This window comes from Bufo bufo, chromosome 11, assembly GCF_905171765.1.
Source record: "Bufo bufo chromosome 11, aBufBuf1.1, whole genome shotgun sequence".
Taxonomy (NCBI): Eukaryota; Metazoa; Chordata; class Amphibia; order Anura; family Bufonidae; genus Bufo; species Bufo bufo.
In genome coordinates, this window is record NC_053399.1 from 3,001,847 (window position 1) to 3,022,975 (window position 21,129).

Genomic DNA, 21,129 nt, shown 5'->3' on the forward strand with positions numbered 1-21,129 from the left:
TTTGTGTTCCTAGAGCTCGCTGTATCGCCAGGACGCTGCTGCTATGTGCTTCACTAGAGAATTTGTGCCTTTTGTATTACTAGAAGTGTGACCGCACCTTGAACCCCTCAAAGTGATATTAACCCTGCCTGTTCTGTAGGGGGTTAATGACAAGCTACCCTATTAACCCTTTCACCTCTTCAGCACTGCAAGAGTTCCATGTCCACTAAGATGGGAGCACGGTGTTTCAGAGGCCTGGACAGAACTCGCTCACTCTGCCCAGGCACGGATGAGGTCTCCGAGCCGTCCATGTTACCATTCACACTGGTCATTATTGGGTAACGCGAGGTGGCGATGACCTGAAGTGATTGTAAGCACAACCCATGCTCATATCCAGAAAATATAGTGGAGGTGAAGGGGTTAATAGCACATGGTGTAAAACACTGCAGATTCTCTCTATTTTGTAATGTATTTTTGCTTTTCTGCTTTCTTATTATACCCCTGGAATCTGTGCACTGTGCATGTATAAGGAAGGGTGGAAGGGCCCCGAGTGAGGAGACTCCCTGAGAAAGCATGCATTATCCTACAAGTGTTTGCATTTACGCTCATTAGCGATCATCTGGCCGTGTAATACTACTGCCAACTGCTCGATCATCAGCCAATCCAAATCTTTTGACATGTTAAAATAAAATATCATTTGCAGGGGGCAGATCGTGGGGTCTAATTACGATCTGCTGTCGACAAACCACTAGACAGCATGGGAATGAGCGATGGCCTAGTGATCACTCCTCCCCATACTGCTTCAGTCACTCCACTAGCGAGCAGGCAATTGCCGGGAGGGAACGCTTCCCTCTGAACAATCGCCTGCCACTTAGACCGGCACATTCTGGAGACAGGGACCCTGCTACAGACTGGGCTGACTACACAACCCCCGGTCCCAAAGACGAACGCTGGACAAACGCACGATCTTTACCATAGCTACAGGTCAGGAACCTCCATGGCAGAGTGTCCATGGCTGCTGTCTCCATCTGTGTGCAGTAGGAGTCAGCAACTTTCAGGATGCCAGCTGTTGTGAAACTACAACTCCTAGCATGCTCCATTCACGTCTATGAAAGTTCAGAGACCAGCTGAACAGCAATGCAGGCTGGGAGTTGTAGTTACACAGCAGTTAGAGGACCATGGCAGGAATGGGGAGTGGTACGATACGCCAACATTTGAGAAGTGTCTATAGATGTTCACTATGTATAATCCACCCTGAGCCGCTAAGTCGTCTTTATACCCGGGCCAATCATTAGCGTCTTCTCCATCTACATTCCATACACATGTCTATAGGAAGATCTTAGAGACCAAACCACACACAAGTAACGCAAGGTTCAACTTTATAGCAGAGTCCACAACACGGACCAGAATACAACGTGTTCTGTAATATGCAGCACGGCTACACAGATCCGCCAAAATCCAGATGTATTTATAGCCCCTTAAAAAAAAAATGGGTCAGTGTGCGCGAGGTGCCCCGTACATACATGGATTTTATCTGGCTCTTTTGGGGCTTCAAAAATAGCAGAATAACCACATGCGGCTTTTTTGGTCACCTGCATTTGTTACTGTTGTTTTTGTGGCCTTTTTTGCGGTGTGTTTGCCCACTAGCTTTTTTGTGATGCCATTTTTCCCCTATAGAGGTGATGTCAAAACACAGGAAGAAACGTTCGAGCTCCAGCACGCTGCCATTTTTAAAAGATGCAAGAAAGACACGAAAATAAAAATGACACTGGCAAAAAGACGCCTGTGCGTCCTGCAAATAATTTTTTTACATAGACTTTACTGCAAAAAAAAATGCACCAAAAATGCAAGTCGAAAGAAGACAAAAAAAAGACCCCAACAAAAACCTATATGTGAAAGCATCTGAAAATTGATGTCAGGCTTAGTGAGGGGTCTCATCCTCTGGGCTCGGGTCCACCTTCCTTACGATGCACAGTGAAGCCCGGTAAGGCTGGTTCTGTACACTAGTCTGCTTTATGAAAGGCTGTGGTCAGTCTCATGGCACAGACCCTTCCGTGTTGCCCGCATCGATATACCTCAGTGTTTGCGGAGATCTCCCAGCTAACCGTTCACACGCTAGCATTCAATAAGAAGGTGTTATCAGTGACATGAAGACCAGGAGCCCTTTCATCAAGCAGATTAGTAAGACGGCCGTACAGCACAGAGTATGGCGTCAGTCTATAGCCTGAACTTCCAGTCCCAAGACCAGCGCCCTGCGAGGTGGCTGCAGATCTGTGCGATGGTTTTTCCCCTCTTTTCTGCCACACTTAAAGATCTGAGCAGAATGATCAGCGGCGCCTGTTATTTATGTGGCATTTCAGAAACAAAGTTATTTGCCAAACTTCAATCACAGAGAAAGTCTGTGAGATTTTTAATGTCACTTCTAACAAAGAGAATGAAGAGACCACTAAAGGGACTTGTGTGCGTGCGCTTTTACTTTTTCAATGGATCGTAATGTCATTGCTGTGTACGTGTAAAGATTTTCTTTATCAAATTCCTTTACTTTTTTTTTTTAATCTTATCTGAAAAATAAAAATAAAACAGTAAAATAAAAGGTTTTCGGTCTGTTCTTCCAGTGCAGCAGAGAGGACTCAAGTTCCCAGCAGAAGTCACAACTGCGAATATAACCGATGCAGCAAGCACCAGTCCGTTACCGCAAAGAGCCGTACCCGTCAGCCGGGCCCCATGTAACTGAGCCGTACCCGTCAGTTATTACACAGCAGCCCGAGCCCCATGTAACTGAGCCGTAGCCCGAGCCCCGTGTAAATGAGTCGTACACCCCCAGTTATTACACAGCAGCCGAGCTCCATGTAACTGACCCATACCCCCCCAGTTATTACACAGCAGTCCGAGCCCCATATAACTGACCCATACCCCCCTAATTACACAGCAGCCGAACCCCATGTAACTGAGCCGTACCCGTCAGTTATTACACAGCAGTCGAGTCCCATGTAACTGAGCCGTACCCGTCAGTTATTACACAGCAGTCGAGTCCCATGTAACTGAGCCGTACCCGTCAGTTATTACACAGCTGCCGAGCCCCATGAAACTGAGTCGTACCCCCCCAGTTATTACACAGCTGCCGAGCCCCATGAAACTGAGTCGTACACCCCCAGTTATTACAGAGCAGCCCGAGCCCCATGTAACTGAGCCATACCCCCCCAGTTATTATATAGAAGCCAGAGCCCCATGTAAATGAGCCATACCCCCAGTTTTTATAGAGCAGCCCGAGCCCCGTATAACTAAGCCGTACCCCCCCCCCCCCCAGTTATTACACAGCAGCCCGAGCCCCATGTAAATGAGCCGTAGCCCCCAGTTATTATACAGTAGTCCGAGCCCCATGTAACTGAGCCTTACCCCCTCCCCTCAGTTATTACACAGAAGCCCGAGCCCAGTGTAACTGAGCCGTACACCCCCAGTTATTACACAGTAGTCCGAGCCCCGTGTAACTAAGCTATACCCCCCCCCAGTTATTACACAGCAGCCCGAGCCCCATGTAACTGAGCCGCACCCCCCCCCAGCAGTTATTACATAGCAGCCAGAGCCCCATGTAAATGAGCCGTAGCCCCCAGTTATTACACAGTAGTCCAAGCCCCATGTAACTGAGCTGTACCCACAAATTATTACACAGCAGCCGAGCCCCATGTAACTGAGTCGTACCCCCCAGTTATTACACAGCAGCCCGAGCCCCATGTAACTGAGCCGCACCCCCCCCAGTTATTACATAGCAGCCAGAGCCCCATGTAAATGAGCCGTATCCGTCAGTTATTACAGAGAAGCCGAGCCCCATGTAACTGAGCCGTAACCCCCCAGTTATTACACAGCAGCCCGAGCCCCATGTGACTGAGCCGTACCCTCCAATTATTACACAGCAGCCCGAGCCCCATGTGACTGAGCCGTACCCTCCAATTATTACACAGCAGCTGAGCCCCATGAAACTGAGTCGTACCCCCCCAGTTATTACACAGCAGCCCAAGCCCCATGTTATTGAGCCGTAGCCCGAGCCCCATGTAACTGAGCCATACCCCCCCAGTTATTATATAGAAGCCAGAGCCCCATGTAAATGAGCCGAACCCCTAGTTTTTATAGAGCAGCCCGAGCCCCGTGTAACTAAGCCATACTCCCCCCAGTTATTACACAGCAGTCCGAGCCCCATGTAAATGAGCCGTACCCCCCCCCCCCCCAGTTATTACACAGAAGCCCGAGCCCAGTGTAACTGAGCCGTACACCCCCAGTTATTACACAGTAGTCCGAGCCCCATGTAACTGAGCCGTACACCCCCAGTTATTACATAGCAGCCTAAGCCCCATGTAATTGAGCCGTAGCCCCCAGTTATTACACAGTATTCCGAGCACCATGTAACTGAGCCGTACCCGTCAGTTATTACACAGCAGCCCGAGCCCCATGAAACTGAGTCGTTCCCCCCCAGTTATTACACAGCAGCCCGAGCCCCATGTAATTAAGCCGTAGCCTGAGCCCTGTGTAAATGAGTCGTACACCCCCAGTTATTACAGACCAGCCCGAGCCCCATGTAACTGAGCCATCCCCCCCCAGTTATTATATAGAAGCCAGAGCCCCATGTAAATGAGCCGTACCCCCCCCCCCAGTTATTGTACAGCAGCCCGAGCCCCATGTAACTGAGCCGTAGCCCCCAGTTATTACACAGTAGTTCGAGCCCCATGTAACTGAGCCCCCCCCCCCCCCCTCAGTTATTACACAGAAGCCCGAGCCCAGTGTAACTGAACCGTACACCCCCAGTTATTACAGAGCAGCCCGAGCCCTATGTAACTTAGCCGCACCCCCCCAGCAGTTATTACATAGCAGCCAGAGCCCCATGTAAATGAGCCATAGCCCCCAGTTATTACACAGTAGTCTGAGCCCCATGTGACTGAGCCTTCCCCCCCCCTCAGTTATTACACAGAAGCCCGAGCCCAGTGTAACTGAACCGTACACCCCCAGTTATTACAGAGCAGCCCGAGCCCTATGTAACTTAGCCGTACCCCCCCAGCAGTTATTACATAGCAGCCAGAGCCCCATGTAAATGAGCCATAGCCCCCAGTTATTACACAGTAGTCTGAGCCCCATGTGACTGAGCCTCCCCCCCCCCTCAGTTATTACACAGAAGCCCGAGCCCAGTGTAACTGAACCGTACACCCCTAGTTATTACAGAGCAGCCCGAGCCCTATGTAACTTAGCTGCACCCCCCCAGCAGTTATTACATAGCAGCCAGAGCCCCATGTAAATGAGCCATAGCCCCCAGTTATTACACAGTAGTCCGAGCCCCATGTAAATGAGCCTTACCCCCCCCTCAGTTATTACACAGAAGCCTGAGCCCAGTGTAACTGAACCGTACACCCCCAATTATTACAGAGCAGCCCGAGCCCCATGTAACTGAGCCGTAGCCCCCAGTTATTACACAGTAGTCCGAGCTCCATGTAACTGAGCCGTACCCACAAGTTATTACACAGCAGCCCGAGCCCCATGTAACTGAGCCGTACCCCCCAGTTATTACACAGCAGCTCGAGCCCCATGTAACTGAGCCGTACCCACAAGTTATTACACAGCAGCCCGAGCCCCATGTAATTGATACATACCCTCCAGTTATTACACAGCAGCCCGAGCCCCATGTAATTGAGACATACCCTCCAGTTATTACACAGCAGCCCGAGCCCCATGTAATTGATACATACCCTCCAGTTATTACACAGCAGCCCGAGCCCCATGTAATTGATACATACCCTCCAGTTATTACACAGCAGCCCGAGCCCCATGTAATTGAGACATACCCTCCAGTTATTACACAGTAGTCCGAGCCCCATGTAACTGGGCCTTACCCCCCCCCTCAGTTATTACATGGAAGCCCGAGCCCAGTGTAACTGAGCCGTACACCCCCAGTTATTACACAGTAGTCCGAGCCCCATGTAACTCAGCTGAGCCCCATATAACTGAGCCGTACCCCCCCAGTTATTACGCCCCATGAAACTGAGCTATAGCCCCCAGTTATTGTACAGCAGCCCAAACCCGATGTAACTGGGCTGTACCCACTAATTACACAGCAGCCCGAGCCCCGTGTAACTGAGCTGTACCCCCCAGTTATTACACAGCAGCCCGAGCCCCATGTAACTGAGCCGTACCCCCCAGTTATTACACAGCAGCCCGAGCCCCATGTAACTGAGCCGTACCCCCCAGTTATTACACAGCAGCCCGAGCCCCCTGTAACTGAGCCGTACTCCCCAGTTATTAAAAAACAGCCCGAGCCCCCTGTAACTGAGCCGTACCCCCCAGTTATTACACAGCAGCCTGAGCCCCATGTAACTGAGCAGTACCCCCCAGTTATTACACAGCAGCCTGAGCCCCATGTAACTGAGCCGTACTCCCCAGTTATTAAACAACAGCCCGAGCCCCATGAAACTGAGCCGTACCCCTCTACTATAGTGACCCAGTGCTGTCTGATCCGTCCTGATAATATCCAGTCAGTAGATCCCTGTACATTATATATAATATCCCAGCGCTGTCTGATCCGGACATGGTTTCCCGGACACTGCTGGGATCCTGCTGTCAATAACAGCCACCATTTACTGAGCAGCTGGAGTATAGAAAACTGCCAAGAAAGGAAACTTGTACACAAGCGCCAGACACCAAACATCCTTAAAGGGGGTTTTCCTCTGGATAAGTCACAGCATCTGACCAGCACCGCGGCTTTCTGCAGCTCTGCCTAGGCCATGTGATGTCACGTTCATGACCTAAGAGCAGATCAGCCTCATTGAAGTGAATGGAGCGGAGTTGCAATACCAAGCACAGCCACTACAAAATGTACGGCGCTGTTTGTTGAGCTCTAGTGACTCTTCAAACAGCTGATTAGACGGGGTCCCAGAACATAGGTCATCAGTCAAAAAAATCCTGGAAAACCCTTTTGAAAAGCTTGAATCTTCAATACAATATGAATAATAAAGATTCAAGCTTTTAAGGATCTGTGGTGTCTGGCGGAGCTTATGTACAAGTTTCTTTTTATCCCATCAGATTTTCTTAGGAATCTCCGGGAAGTATCAGGTACATGGGGTCCTATGAAATGAGGGGGCTGTGTAAACTTAGACAAATGTGGAGCCCTGCAAGCTGAAGAGGCATGGAGCCGTCATAGCTTAACCTTTTAATGACCACTGACCATCCAAGACCTCATTCTAGAGTGCAATGATTCTACAATGGAGCCAGCTCTGATTAACCCTAACCAAAATCTGCAATGTCAAAAATAATATAAATCTAGACAAATAGACAATGAGGACAAAAAAAAACTTCATTTCTATTTTAGTTTACATAATTACAGAAAAACTGTATTTTCACATAATAGCAATTAGTTTAAACAGGCATTTCATATAGCACAGTAGAATAGTAAAGCCTTCCATACAGTTACAGACATCATAGCAGCTGGAGCAACAGATGTGAGAAACCACTAGAAGGTCCTGCTCATAGGGCCCCGTAAGGTGCAGGCATTCAGGTTTAGGCCTCATGCACACGACCGTTTTTTTTTGCGGTCCGCAAAACGGATTTCCGTTGTTCCGTGATCTGTGACCGTTTTTTCTTCCGTGGGTCTTCCTTGATTTTTGGAGGATCCACAGACATGAAAAGTGAAAAAAAAAACTAAGTCAAGTTTGCATTGAAAATGATAGGAAAAACGGATCACGGATCACGGACGCGGATGACTATCTTGTGTGCATCCGTGATTTTTCACGGACCCATTGACTTGAATGGGTCCGTGAACCGTTGTCTGTGAAAAAAATAGGACAGGTCATATTTTTTTCACGGACTGGAAAAACGGATCACGGACGCGGAAGCCAAACGGTGCATTCTCCGATTTTTCCACGGACCCATTGAAAGTCAATGGGTCCGCGAAAAAAAACGGAAAGCGGAACAACGGCCGCGGATGGACACAACGGTCGTGTGCATGAGGCCTTAAAGCGGCTCTGTCACCAGCATCAACCCTATTAAACCAGACATACTGCCTGGTAGGGCTCATCATGCTGATTAAACAATCCCATTCTTTTGTCTGTACGATAAATAGCTGCAGAGAAATTAGTGTTTTTATTCATATACAAATGAGAAATTTCGAGCATTAAGAGGCGGGACTGAATCGTCTTAGCACTGCTTTGTAATGCCCCTAGTGCTCTGCACACGCTCCCTTCCCTTGACTGACAGGGCTAGACATGTGGAGGACAGAGCTGTGTCCTAGCATCTCCATATCATATGCACTATGTACTATAGCTTCACCACACTGAGATCTGCTCAGAAAGCTCATCTACATATCATATACACTATGTACTATAGCTTCACCACACTGAGATCTGCTCAGAAAGCTCATCTACATATCATATACACTATGTACTATAGCTTCACCACACTGAGATCTGCTCAGAAAGCTCATCTACATATCATATACACTATGTACTATAGCTTCACCACACTGACATCTGCTCAGAAAGCTCATCTACATATCACTGCTTTATTCACAGACACAATATATGATTAAAAGAAATAAGTGAAAGAAATGGTTTCAGCGCTGAAGTTGTAGTCAAATAAAAACATCTTCTTTATTGCAACTTTTGTACATCAGCAGACACAACCACGAAGCATGCGGTAATCATTAACCAGTTACGACTAAGGACCGACTGTCCGAAACGCGTCAATGATTACCGCATGCTTCGTGGTTGTGTCTGCTGACGTACAAAAGTTGCAATAAAGAAGAAGTTTTTATTTGACTACAACTTCACTGCCGAAACCATTTCTTTCGCTTATTTCTTTTAATCATATATTGTGTCTGTGAATAAAGCAGTGATATGTAGATGAGCTTTCTGAGCAGATCTCAGTGTGGTGAAGCTATAATACATAGTGTATATGATATGTAGATGAGCTTTCTGAGCAGATGTCAGTGTGGTGAAGCTATAGTACATAGTGTATATGATATGTAGATGAGCTTTCTGAGCAGATCTCAGTGTGGTGAAGCTATAGTACATAGTGTATATGATATGTAGATGAGCTTTCTGAGCAGATGTCAGTGTGGTGAAGCTATAGTACATAGTGTATATGATATGTAGATGAGCTTTCTGAGCAGATCTCAGTGTGGTGAAGCTATAGTACATAGAGAGTGTATGATATGGAGATGTTAGGACACAGCTCTGCCCTCAGCATGTCTAGCCCTGTCAATCAGAGCACAAAGGGTGTTACAAGGCAGTGGTCAGATGAATCAGCCCCGCCTCCTAGTGCTCCAATTGCTCATTTGCATATGAATAAAACTCATTTTTCTGCAGCTATTCATCATACAGACAAAAGAAAGGTATAGTTTAATTAGCATGATGATCCTGGTGACAGAGCCGCTTTAATACACACATTACAGTCCACTTTCTTTTAAAGGGGTTGTCTGCGTTAAATAGAAACGTGTGCAACCCCTGCACTTGTGGTAAAATAACTAGAATCAATAATCGCCCCCTTCCTTGCCTGCTGCTGTTTGTTGTCCTGGCTGCAGCGGTGATGTCCATGTACTGCTAAGGCCAGTGATTGGATGCATGATGCAGCCAAGATGATGAAATTGTGATTCTTTAGTTATTTTACCACATATATAGGGTCTGCCTGAGTTTTTACTTTACTTGTGCAGCCCTTTTATCACCACCTATTAGTTGGCTTACTTTATGACAGAATTTTGCTAAATGTTGGTGCACATTGTTACACTTTAGCCACACCCACTCCAATGGACTACACCCCTGTCACGGAAGGTATATCAGCAGGGAAATAACCAAACACAGGGAAAACAAACAGAACAATAGACTAGGCCCAAAAGCTAGGGAGAAAGGGTCACCTCCTAGCGATTCCTGAAGCTTTCCCTATACTGCTGTGCACATGTGCATACCCTTATGGTAGATATGCACATGCCCTCGTGCCTACGTCTATTTACCTTGGGACAACCCTGAGCAGCTCAGCTCAAACCAAAACAAAGAGAAGAGTCAAACATGTGCAGCCAGCCTGGCAGATCTCCGCACATTCACAGGGCAAGGCGTGACAACCCTTTTTCCCACTTAGCCAAACCCCTTGTGGGATAATGTTGGAAAAATTATGTTGAGAGTGTGTTACAAGGAGTTATCTCTCGCAGTCTGAGGTTAAGCAAATAAAGGAAGCTCTCAAACTTCCTCAGCGACCCCTAGAAAGGGACTTTTTTTTTTTTTTAAGCTAACCGCAACCATCTGTGCATTTCACATGATATTGTAACTGATGCTTTTTGTCTAAAATATGGTAATAACTGTCTGATTAAGTAGACAGCAGGTAGAAGGTATAAAAAGTATGCATCCTGTCTATATGTTAGACTGCACTTTTCTGACTCCAATCCTGACTTGGTAAAAGAAAAACTTCTGTAACAGACGAGGCAAAAAAGTGTCCAAACTGCCAGAATTGTCATTTTTTTTAAGGTAAAATATGTCTGCAATTCGGATGCACACTGATCAGCGAATCTTTTTCGTATCAAATAACAGGAGAATATATCAGGACAGCAGGATCCGTGCGGGGGCAATTTGTCATATATGGACCGGGTCATACAGATCTGGTGTTTCTACAATGTCTATCAAAGAATAAGAAATGACATAACGACCTAGAACGAGCACTATATTTCGAAATGCTGCCTTTTAGCTTCATGTGATCTGCAGAAATAGTCAAGTGTTACCCCCATGTAAGGCGCAATACATATTTCTACGTCAGTCTGAAGATTTGCGCATCGTCCTCGCCGGCAGAGATAAAGCAGAGTCCCTGCACGGGATTGTCACGTGTATGGCTGCCTTATAGGAACCATTGTCATTAAATGATAAGCAATGAAAATCCCCTGCCCCAGTGAGGGGACCTCTGCCGACCACTGTATCGGGAGGAGATCTAATTAAGGTGATGGCTTCTGTGCAGGTGAGAAACCCCTCTGACCTGAGGGTTATTTCGCTGCTGCTTCATCTGTGATAATTGTGTGCGCGGAGCCAGGAGATGCAGAATGGATCGTTTTGCAAGGATTAATCTGTCAGATGTAGACGTGTCTGATATAATGTAGGAGCTGAAAAGCCTCATTACAGATTCTCATTTATATGCAACCATGGATTTGTCAGAGTAAAATATATACTTTTCTTTGACCAAATCTGTGGATTTTTTTTCTTCCTTCGGAACAGAAAGGAAGAAAATTTGAAGTAAACATTATACTGTGGTAGAAAGGTTTTCTTTCAGTTGACGAGTTATCTCTGAGTCCCAGAGAAGTCCCGAGGATTAGGATGTTTTTCAAGGATAAGATGGCAGGAGACGCGTTACAATGCTCGGATCCTGCTGAATCAGCACTACCGCCTAATGTACTCAGCCACAGGCAGAGCTATGGAGAGGTGCAACTATAGCTGTGACCCCCAGAGCTGACAATTCATAATATAATTTGCTTATTTACACACAGGAAAGAGAAGCTTGGGAAAGGTGTGAGAACAGAGGAAGGCAGCGACCTACCTCCACGTCCCATCGCAGGTTCAGGCCTTAATACCGCCGCCTTCTTTACAGGAGACTTGCCTTCCGTTTTTTCCAGGGATAATGTTCGAGTCATCCTGAACACACGTCGTCAGATTTGATAAGTTGTGTTGATTGATCAGCGCAGAACTATCCTGGGAGACAACTCGCCATAGAAGAGTTTTACCCATCTAATCCGTCCAGTTTACAGAGAACATTACCCGCCTCTACTAATCTGACCGAGCCAAAACTTGGAATAATTTGTGTCAAAATGTGGTCACTCCCACCATGCCTAAATTTCCTATATCACACAATGTATCACACCCATCATCGCTGACCCCAGAAGCTCACAGTACAATCTTCACACAATGCATAATTCCCATCATCCATGTCCCCAGACACTCGCTGTACAGTCTCTCCATCAGGGACAGAGGGCCCTTGAGCAAGAACTGTACTGGGCCCCTTGCTTGTCAAAGTCTTCTCTCTCATTAATAATCCAGCAGTATCAGCACGTCATGAACGTCATGACCTCATCTCAGGCCTCTTCCGGGGAGCAGTGGCCCCTTAGGGTGCCTTCACATGCTGCAGATTTTGCAGCATTTTTGTGAATGGAACTGATTTTCAGTCGCGGACATTCCCTTAACAAAACCCGCAGCGTGTGAAGGCGCCCTTACCTGCTGGGCCCCTGGGCAGTTTCACGTATGGGCAGAGCGGCTCAGCTCCATATCTTTCATGCACAGAGCGATTACACCTGACCGCAGTGATAACCGTGCTAGAGATCCGCTCCATAGACACCCAACCTCACAACTTCCCTCGTGATGGAGCGATATTAATGCTGATAAAGGAGTATAATAGTGATGTTTTTTGGTGCCGCCACCTCCACACTGGAACGTAAATGAAAATTACAATTGCAGACTGACTGCTAGAGAGCAATTTGCACCCCGCGGTGTAAACGTCGGGGGCGATTAGGAGAGACACTTCTAATGCGCTTTATTTATTCAAATGCTTTCGCCGGGGACAGGAAAACACAGACATTCAATTAATTGGAACAAGATCGGCGTCGGCCCAGCTTAGAGGAGCGCACGCTCAGAGGAGACCGAACTGTTTAACCAATTCCTGACAAGAGGCACATTGGGTTAAAGGACTTGAAACTGATCACTGAATGCCAAATGATCCCCATGCATCAGATATAGAGAAAATGGATATGAATGCCGACCGAGCAGGCGACGGCTGGACAGCACCCTGACACCCACCTGCTCCATGTGTCCCCTCCAACACTGCAAGACTGAACTTGTGTGTGAACATGGCCTGATACCGGCTGAACTGCATGCCCTTTCTAGGGCAGGCGTAGGCAACCTCAAGCACTCCAGCTGTTGTGAAACTACAACTCCCAGCATGTATTCTTGCTCTGCTCCTCTCAGAACTCTCAAACAAATTAATGGAGCATGCTGGGAATTGTAGTTTCAGAACAGCTGGAGCGTTGAAGGTTGCTGATCCCTGTTCTAGGGCCTGACAACAGAAGACCACACTTATTACATGCATTTTCTGCGTGCGGCCTGACAACCGCAGACCATACTTATTACATGCACATTCTGCGGGCGGCCTGACAACTGCAGACCACGCTTATTACATGCACATTATGCGGGCGGCCTGACAACTGCAGACCACGCTTATTACATGCACATTCTGCTCACGGCCTGACAACCGCAGACCATACTTATTACATGCACATTCTGCGGGCGGCCTGACAACTGCAGACCACGCTTATTACATGCACATTCTGCGTGCGCCCTGACAACTGCAGACCAAACTTATTACATGCACTTTCTAGGGGTGCCCTGACAACTGCAGACCACACTTATTACATGCAGGTTCTACTTGCGCCCTGACAACTGCAGACCATACTTATTGCATGCACATTCTACTTGCGCCCTGACAACTGCAGACCACACTTATTACATGCAGGTTCTACTGGCGCCCTGACAACTGCATACCACACTTATTACATGCAGGTTCTACTGGCGCCCTGACAACTGCATACCACACTTATTACATGCACTTTCTAGGGGCAGCCTGACAACTGCATACCACACTTATTACATGCACTTTCTAGGGGCAGCCTGACAACTGCAGACCACACTTATTACATGCACTTTCTAGGGGCGGCCTGACAACTGCAGACCACACTTATTACATGCACATTCTGCTCGCGGCCTGACAACTGCAGACCACACTTATTACATGCACATTCTGCTCACGGCCTGACAACTGCAGACCAAACTTATTACATGCACATTCTGCTCGCGGCCTGACAACTGCAGACCAAACTTATTACATGCACTTTCTAGGGGCAGCCTGACAACTGCAGACCACACTTATTACATGCACTTTCTAGGGGCGGCCTGACAACTGCAGACCACACTTATTACATGCACATTCTGCTCACGGCCTGACAACTGCAGACCAAACTTATTACATGCACATTCTGCTCGCGGCCTGACAACTGCAGACCATACTTATTGCATGCACATTCTGCTCGCGGCCTGACAACTGCAGACCATACTTATTACATGCACATTCTGCTCGCGGCCTGACAACTGCAGACCATACTTATTACATGCACATTCTGCTCGCGGCCTGACAACTGCAGACCATACTTATTACATGCACATTCTGCTCGCGGCCTGACAACTGCAGACCACACTTATTACATGCACATTCTGCTCGCGGCCTGACAACTGCAGACCATACTTATTGCATGCACATTCTGCTCGCGGCCTGACAACTGCAGACCAAACTTATTACATGCACTTTCTAGGGGCAGCCTGACAACTGCAGACCACACTTATTACATGCACATTCTAGGGGCGGCCTGACAACTGCAGACCACACTTATTACATGCACATTCTGCTCACGGCCTGACAACTGCAGACCAAACTTATTACATGCACATTCTGCTCGCGGCCTGACAACTGCAGACCATACTTATTGCATGCACATTCTGCTCGCGGCCTGACAACTGCAGACCAAACTTATTACATGCACTTTCTAGGGGCAGCCTGACAACTGCAGACCACACTTATTACATGCACTTTCTAGGGGAGGCCTGACAACTGCAGACCACACTTATTACATGCACATTCTGCTCACGGCCTGACAACTGCAGACCATACTTATTACATGCACATTCTGCTCGCGGCCTGACAACTGCAGACCATACTTATTGCATGCACATTCTGCTCGCGGCCTGACAACTGCAGACCACACTTATTACATGCACATTCTGCTCACGGCCTGACAACTGCAGACCATACTTATTACATGCACATTCTGCTCGCGGCCTGACAACTGCAGACCATACTTATTGCATGCACATTCTGCTCGCGGCCTGACAACTGCAGACCACACTTATTACATGCACATTCTGCTCACGGCCTGACAACTGCAGACCAAACTTATTACATGCACATTCTGCTCGCGGCCTGACAACTGCAGACCATACTTATTGCATGCACATTCTGCTCGCGGCCTGACAACTGCAGACCACACTTATTACATGCACATTCTGCTCACGGCCTGACAACTGCAGACCAAACTTATTACATGCACATTCTGCTCGCGGCCTGACAACTGCAGACCATACTTATTGCATGCACATTCTGCTCGCGGCCTGACAACTGCAGACCACACTTATTACATGCACATTCTGCTCACGGCCTGACAACTGCAGACCAAACTTATTACATGCACATTCTGCTCGCGGCCTGACAACTGCAGACCATACTTATTACATGCACATTCTGCTCACGGCCTGACAACTGCAGACCATACTTATTGCATGCACATTCTGCTCGCGGCCTGACAACTGCAGACCATACTTATTGCATGCACATTCTGCTCGCGGCCTGACAACTGCAGACCATACTTATTGCATGCACATTCTGCTCGCGGCCTGACAACTGCAGACCATACTTATTGCATGCTTTTATTGTGGCTTCCTGGTCAATTGTTCAAGAAAACGTTCCCAGAATTTCTATGGCAGCCCAAAAATGCAGAACCACATAGGTGGCGACTTCAATGCAGTTTTCACACTACGCTTTTTCTCAACTTAACCCCAAAAAATGACAATTATGGCAGATATTAAAAACCAATGCAAAAAAATAAAAATAAAAATGAAAAATTATCAGCCGTCAGAGGTTTGATCAGAGGGGATCAAGATGCTGAGCTCTCCAGCGATCACTGAAATGAAGAGGCAGAATATTCAAGTTTTTTGACATCAGAAAGAATGCCATACCTAGCTTTTCCAAAATGATGGTTACTTGCTTACAAATGTCCAGTTTTGTGTACACCGCGTCTATGCAGGCTACTTTCACAGTAGCGTTTTTTGTGGATCCATCATGGACCTGCAAAAACTATTCCATTCCAATGATCCAACTTCACGCATCCGTCATGAACGGATCCGGTTGTATTACGTCTTCTATAGCCGTTACGGACTATGTGTCAGGACGGATCTGTTTGGCTGCAAGCAGTGTTTTGGTGTCAGTCTCCAGAGCGGAATGGAGACAGATCGGAGGCAAACTGACGCATTCTAAGCGGATCCTTTTCCATTCAGAACGCATTAGGGTAAAACTGATCCGTTTTGGACTGCTGAGCCCTGAACGGATCTCACTAACGGAAGGCCAAAAAGCGAGTGTGAAAGAAGCCAAAGTCATACTGCCATCTACCCACTACTTCTTGCTGGCACTGCCCCTTCAAACTACACAGAACATTTATTTCAGAGAGATTGGAGCAATATACACACGTGTCTGCAGGGGTTAATGTTTCGGGCCCCATCCTCCGGCTGACACAGGGAATCTGCAGGGTGCACAGACTCGATTTCTCAGGGAACATTCTTACAAGTTTATCCACAGACTGTGACGGAACTGTGAAGACTGTAATTATATCTTTCATGTTGGTCAGCTCATTTTGTGCATGAACAGCTCCTCTAAGGCTTCTTACAGATGATGCCTGATGCAAAGCTATGCCTTATGTAGCCAAGACAGACACGGGGGAGGCATTGGGACGACACAGCAATCTCTTAGAGGACACCCAGAGTGACAGGCTCACATCATGGACGCTCAGCCTACATACAGTGTAAGCGAGTCCTCCAATTACACACCAGATTAGCCACTACTGCCCTCATCTTCCTGCAGGGGAATACGGCCTCCCCTCGGGTGTGAACAGCTCAAGTCTGAAGCAGGAATGACATTTTCTCCAGACAATGGCCGCTCTCCAGTAATAGTGACCGTCCTGGACACTGCTGCATTTGAGTTATACAATATTAAAGGGGTTGTCCAGCCTGGGAGCAAATTACAAAAAAAAACAACTGAATGCAGCCATATTTAGTCCTTCAGAACGAAAGGCTCTCTGTGCCCATCTGAGCCGATGGGATTATGTGAAGAGCGCTCTTCACCATCAGGCTACATATTATGCCTTTTATCCCTGCTGGATTGGATTTCTCACAGAAGCTTTGTTTCTCCCTCCACTGACTTTTATGGGAAGGGCTCAGTCACGTCCAGATGTTTGGAGCTCCAGATGAGGACCCTTGTGAGGCTCGTGCACTCCGCCACTGCAGCCCAATATCCTGGAATCAAGGCTGTGTCTCCTTTAAGTAACTGGGAAAAGTCTTCCTGGCACTTGGAAATATTTGTTTCTCGTTAATTAACAGACTTTGCCTGTATGAAGTGCTATTCACAGCTTTTCTGGGACACATTCTCAAACATCTTATTTTAAGAAGAGTGAACAGAACGTCGGGGGGCATCGAGCTAGAAATATCCCTCTGATTCAATCTGTCACTTGTGAGGCTCCGCTCGTCCTCTGGCGCCTCGTCTCTACACTTCACATGTTATTATCCCATCTCCCGCAGTGTAACGTACACAGACGGCCACTTGTGGACAGGGCTGATCGGGGTTCCCGTGCACAGCCTACAGTAGAGGACATGTTCTACCATTTGCGGAGTGGCCCCATGGATGCAGACAGCATACCGATGACATCCATGTGCTGTCCGCATTTTTAGAGGCCCCATAGAAAACGAATGTGTCCTTGCAGATCGGATGTGAACCCATGAGGCCTTAGGCTGAGTCCACAAGTGACTGACCAAAGGCTGCGTTCACACGCTGCGGATTTTGTTGCAGAAAAGCTGCAGAAGTTGTTTAATTCTTTGCTTTGGAAAGGGAGAAATCTGGGATAAAATTCGCTGTATAAATTGACATTATGCTTTAATCCGCACGACTGGTCAGTTTGTGCTGTGGATTTTCTCTGCCAGGTGTGAGAATTGCTGAAACCCGTTCACTTTGCTGGTACAGATCTGCCGCATGAAAGCAGGTCCGCAGCGCATCAGTCACCTGTGAACCAGAGACAGATCGGTGTAGGCAGAGAATGGAGCCAACACTGGACCATGGCCTCAAAAATCAGCTGCTATCACTTTAAGAAAACTCAGAGTTGGAGGAAGGTCACTGGTGGTGATGACAGCTACGTCCCAATGTCCTCATAGGCACCATCATTAGTATGTGGCAGGCCCAGCCCCTCATGGGTTTCCTTCACTTTTTTTTCGCCGTTTTCACATAATTGCAGCCTTTTTTCATAACTACATGAAATACATAGTAAATTCAAGTGTACCGGACACCTGCATACTCCATGTTTTTTGCTGCAAGACTGCTTTTATTCTCCGCTGGCAGCACAGGACAATCAGGCTACATCCCCATCAAAGTCCGCCATGTAAAATAGCCATTTTGTGCACAATATGCAGCAAAAACTCGTGAAATCGTTTATTGTGGTAACGTAAATGTTCGTCATGCGACCTTCTCCCAACAGGTACGATGACTGGACTTGTCTGAACAGTATACGATGGAATATGAAGGGTTTGTACATGTCCTTGGCGTTCTGTCTGTAGGTCACTCGTCTCAATGAGCCTTTACCTATTCCAGGCGTCTGGTAGCTTCCCTTCAGTCCTGGCGTCTCTACCTGGTCCCACTGCTGCTGCATTATCACAGCGTGCGGCCAATCTGGTCTCTCTGCAATCAGACGGGTCACTAGAAAACATTTAATGTGAACTGATCACAAATGAGTGAAGTAAATGAACAGGGCTTGCCTGTTAAAATCCGGCATCTTATGTAGAAAACATTTCCTCCTGCTTTTTGAAGGGGTTGATCAATGTTAGTGAAGAACGAGTAATAGCTTAGCGATCCGCGCCGCTCCTGTGTGGTCACTTCCCTGGTCCTCTGCTGGTTTATGATTTCCCATCTCCAGCAATGTCTTATCGACCCAACATATGACCACTGCAGCCAATCAGTGACCTCCGCGGCGGAGACAATCCACATGGTCACGGGTGCAAGGTAAGCAGAGACCGGGGGACTAAGAAAGCATCAGCAGGGCAGCGCCCATTTATTCCTTCCACCACTGTCAGCTGTCTGTAATCTATCTCACATTACATACAGCATGGGCGCACTTAGGATGGGGGGTCCAGTGGTACAGAAACCCCCCGTCAGAGCTGTCTCCACTAAGGGAAAGTGTGCTCCCCAGCAGACTCCTTAAGTTCTCTCCTTAATGATCGGGCAGATCGCTCCTGAATCACCCTGCCCTATCAGAAAGAACAGGGCACAGCCACTTCTGCACAGCCCTCTCTATCTACTCCATGCAGTCAACACTATAAGCACAAAGAGCAAGATGGAAGCTGAACTATCAGATGCTGGGGCCTGGAGTGGTGAGTAACCAGGAGCACAGCTATGAGATATGAATCCTTCAATGCCTTACACCACAAAGGATAGTGGCATTAAACCCTTTAATGTCGCCTTTTACCAGTGGAAAAAAACAAATATCATAGATAATGGAATTATACCCCTCACTGTCCTAGAGCACCAGGGATGCTGACATTAACCCTCCTCACTGCTCTAGGCCACAAGCGTCTTCTTCACTCCTCACTTTCCTAGATCACCAGGAATATTGAAATAAGGCCTTTCGATGCCCCGGATCACCAGGAATACAAACAGTCCCTTTACTGCCATAGACCACCAAGTATGTAGACAATAACTCACTGCACCAGACCTGTATGCTGGGTAATACTACTTCCCTACATTGACAAAGACTGTAAAGCTGTACAAGTTCTGCTCTGTGCACGACACCTTACAGTATATTAAGGAATAATGTGCCACTCTTACTGCTCAGCAAAAGGTGGACGTCCCAATCCTGCTCAGGGTGCAGCATGGTGACCTGGCGGTTATATTGAGGGGGGTATGCCGGGGTAGCAATAGATCTATGAAGTAAAGTCCAATAGCTCTAGTTCATTTCTTACTCTCTCAAACCCAGTGTCTGAGGCTTTACAACTAATGACACCTTGTCCTCCTCCTGGACCGGACCTGCTTTTCCCGCACAATAGATATACAGCTTGTCTGATCAGTGCTGGTCGCTCATGTTGCCTTGATTCGAACAGATGAGACATCACACATAAAGAAAAGTAGATTGCTGCTATGCTGAAATAAGTTTTTTCTCTAAGATCCAAGCTTTTTAAACACATCCCACATAGATCATAGTAAGATCTGGGAAGTTTGTCATGTTTCTCAAAATATTCCTGAGCAATTTCTGTAGAAAGAGGGCACTGCCACCACTGTCATAAAGGGGTATCCTGGTGCCCCCTGTTCCCCAAACAAGTGATGCACGTGCACTCAGAAGTCCTCATGATGTAACATGATTCTTCAGACCAGGCCATCTTCTTCCCATAGGGAATCCTGGTGCCATCTCTTCCTCAGGTAAGTGACACACATGCACCTGCCGTCCACATGATGTAACCTCATTCCTCAGACCAGGCCGCCTTCTATCCACAGTGAATCCGGGTGCAATCTCTTCCTCAGGTAAGTGACACACTGTAACAGCGGCTGCTGTGCACCGCTGTTCCCCTGCTTACTGCCGCGGTCCCGGGCGCTGTTGTTCAGCGGTGATCTGCTGCCAGTGTTTCCTTTCAGCCCTGGCCACAGCATGCTGGCTGCATGTTTCCTGCAGCATTTCCTTAAGGGTCAATGCGCGTCACTTCCTGTGCTTTATGGGTTAGATCATGTGACCTCGCTGACCAATCCTAGCCCTCCTGCACATATATACAGATGCAAGAAAAAGTATGTGAACCTTTTGGAGTGATATGGATTTCTGCACAAACTGGTCATAAAATGTGATCTGATCTTCATCTAAGTCACAACAATAGACAATCACAGTCTGCTTAAACTAATATCACACAAAGAGTTAAATGTTACCATGTTTTTATTGAACACACCATGTAAACATTCACAGAGCAGGTGGGAAAAGTATGTGAACCCCTAGACCAGTGATAGGCAAACTGCGGCTCTCCAGCTGTTGCAAAACTACAACTTCCACCATGCCCTGCTGTAGTCTGAAAGCTGTAGGCAGTATTTGCATGCTGGGAGTTGTAGTTCTGAAACAGCTGGAGAGCCGAAGTTTGCCTATCACTGCCCTAGACTAATGACATCTCCAAGAGCTAATTGGAGTGAGGTGTCAGCCAACTGGAGTCCAACCAATGAGAGGAGATTGGAGGTGTTGGTTACAGCTGCCCTGCCCTATAAAAAACA

The 21,129-nt window shown here is 47.4% G+C and overlaps 1 long non-coding RNA gene across 1 annotated transcript; it reads right to left on the reverse strand.

Moving 5' to 3' along the window:
* Positions 1 to 353: 353 nt before the first annotated feature.
* On the reverse strand, positions 354 to 19,598 carry LOC120981660. The gene is made up of 4 exons (XR_005774728.1): positions 19,587 to 19,598; positions 11,570 to 11,575; positions 1,104 to 1,106; positions 354 to 779 (listed from the first exon to the last, which is right to left on the reverse strand). It is a non-coding gene; the product is annotated as an uncharacterized LOC120981660 (long non-coding RNA).
* Between the last annotated feature and the right edge of the window lie 1,531 nt (positions 19,599 to 21,129).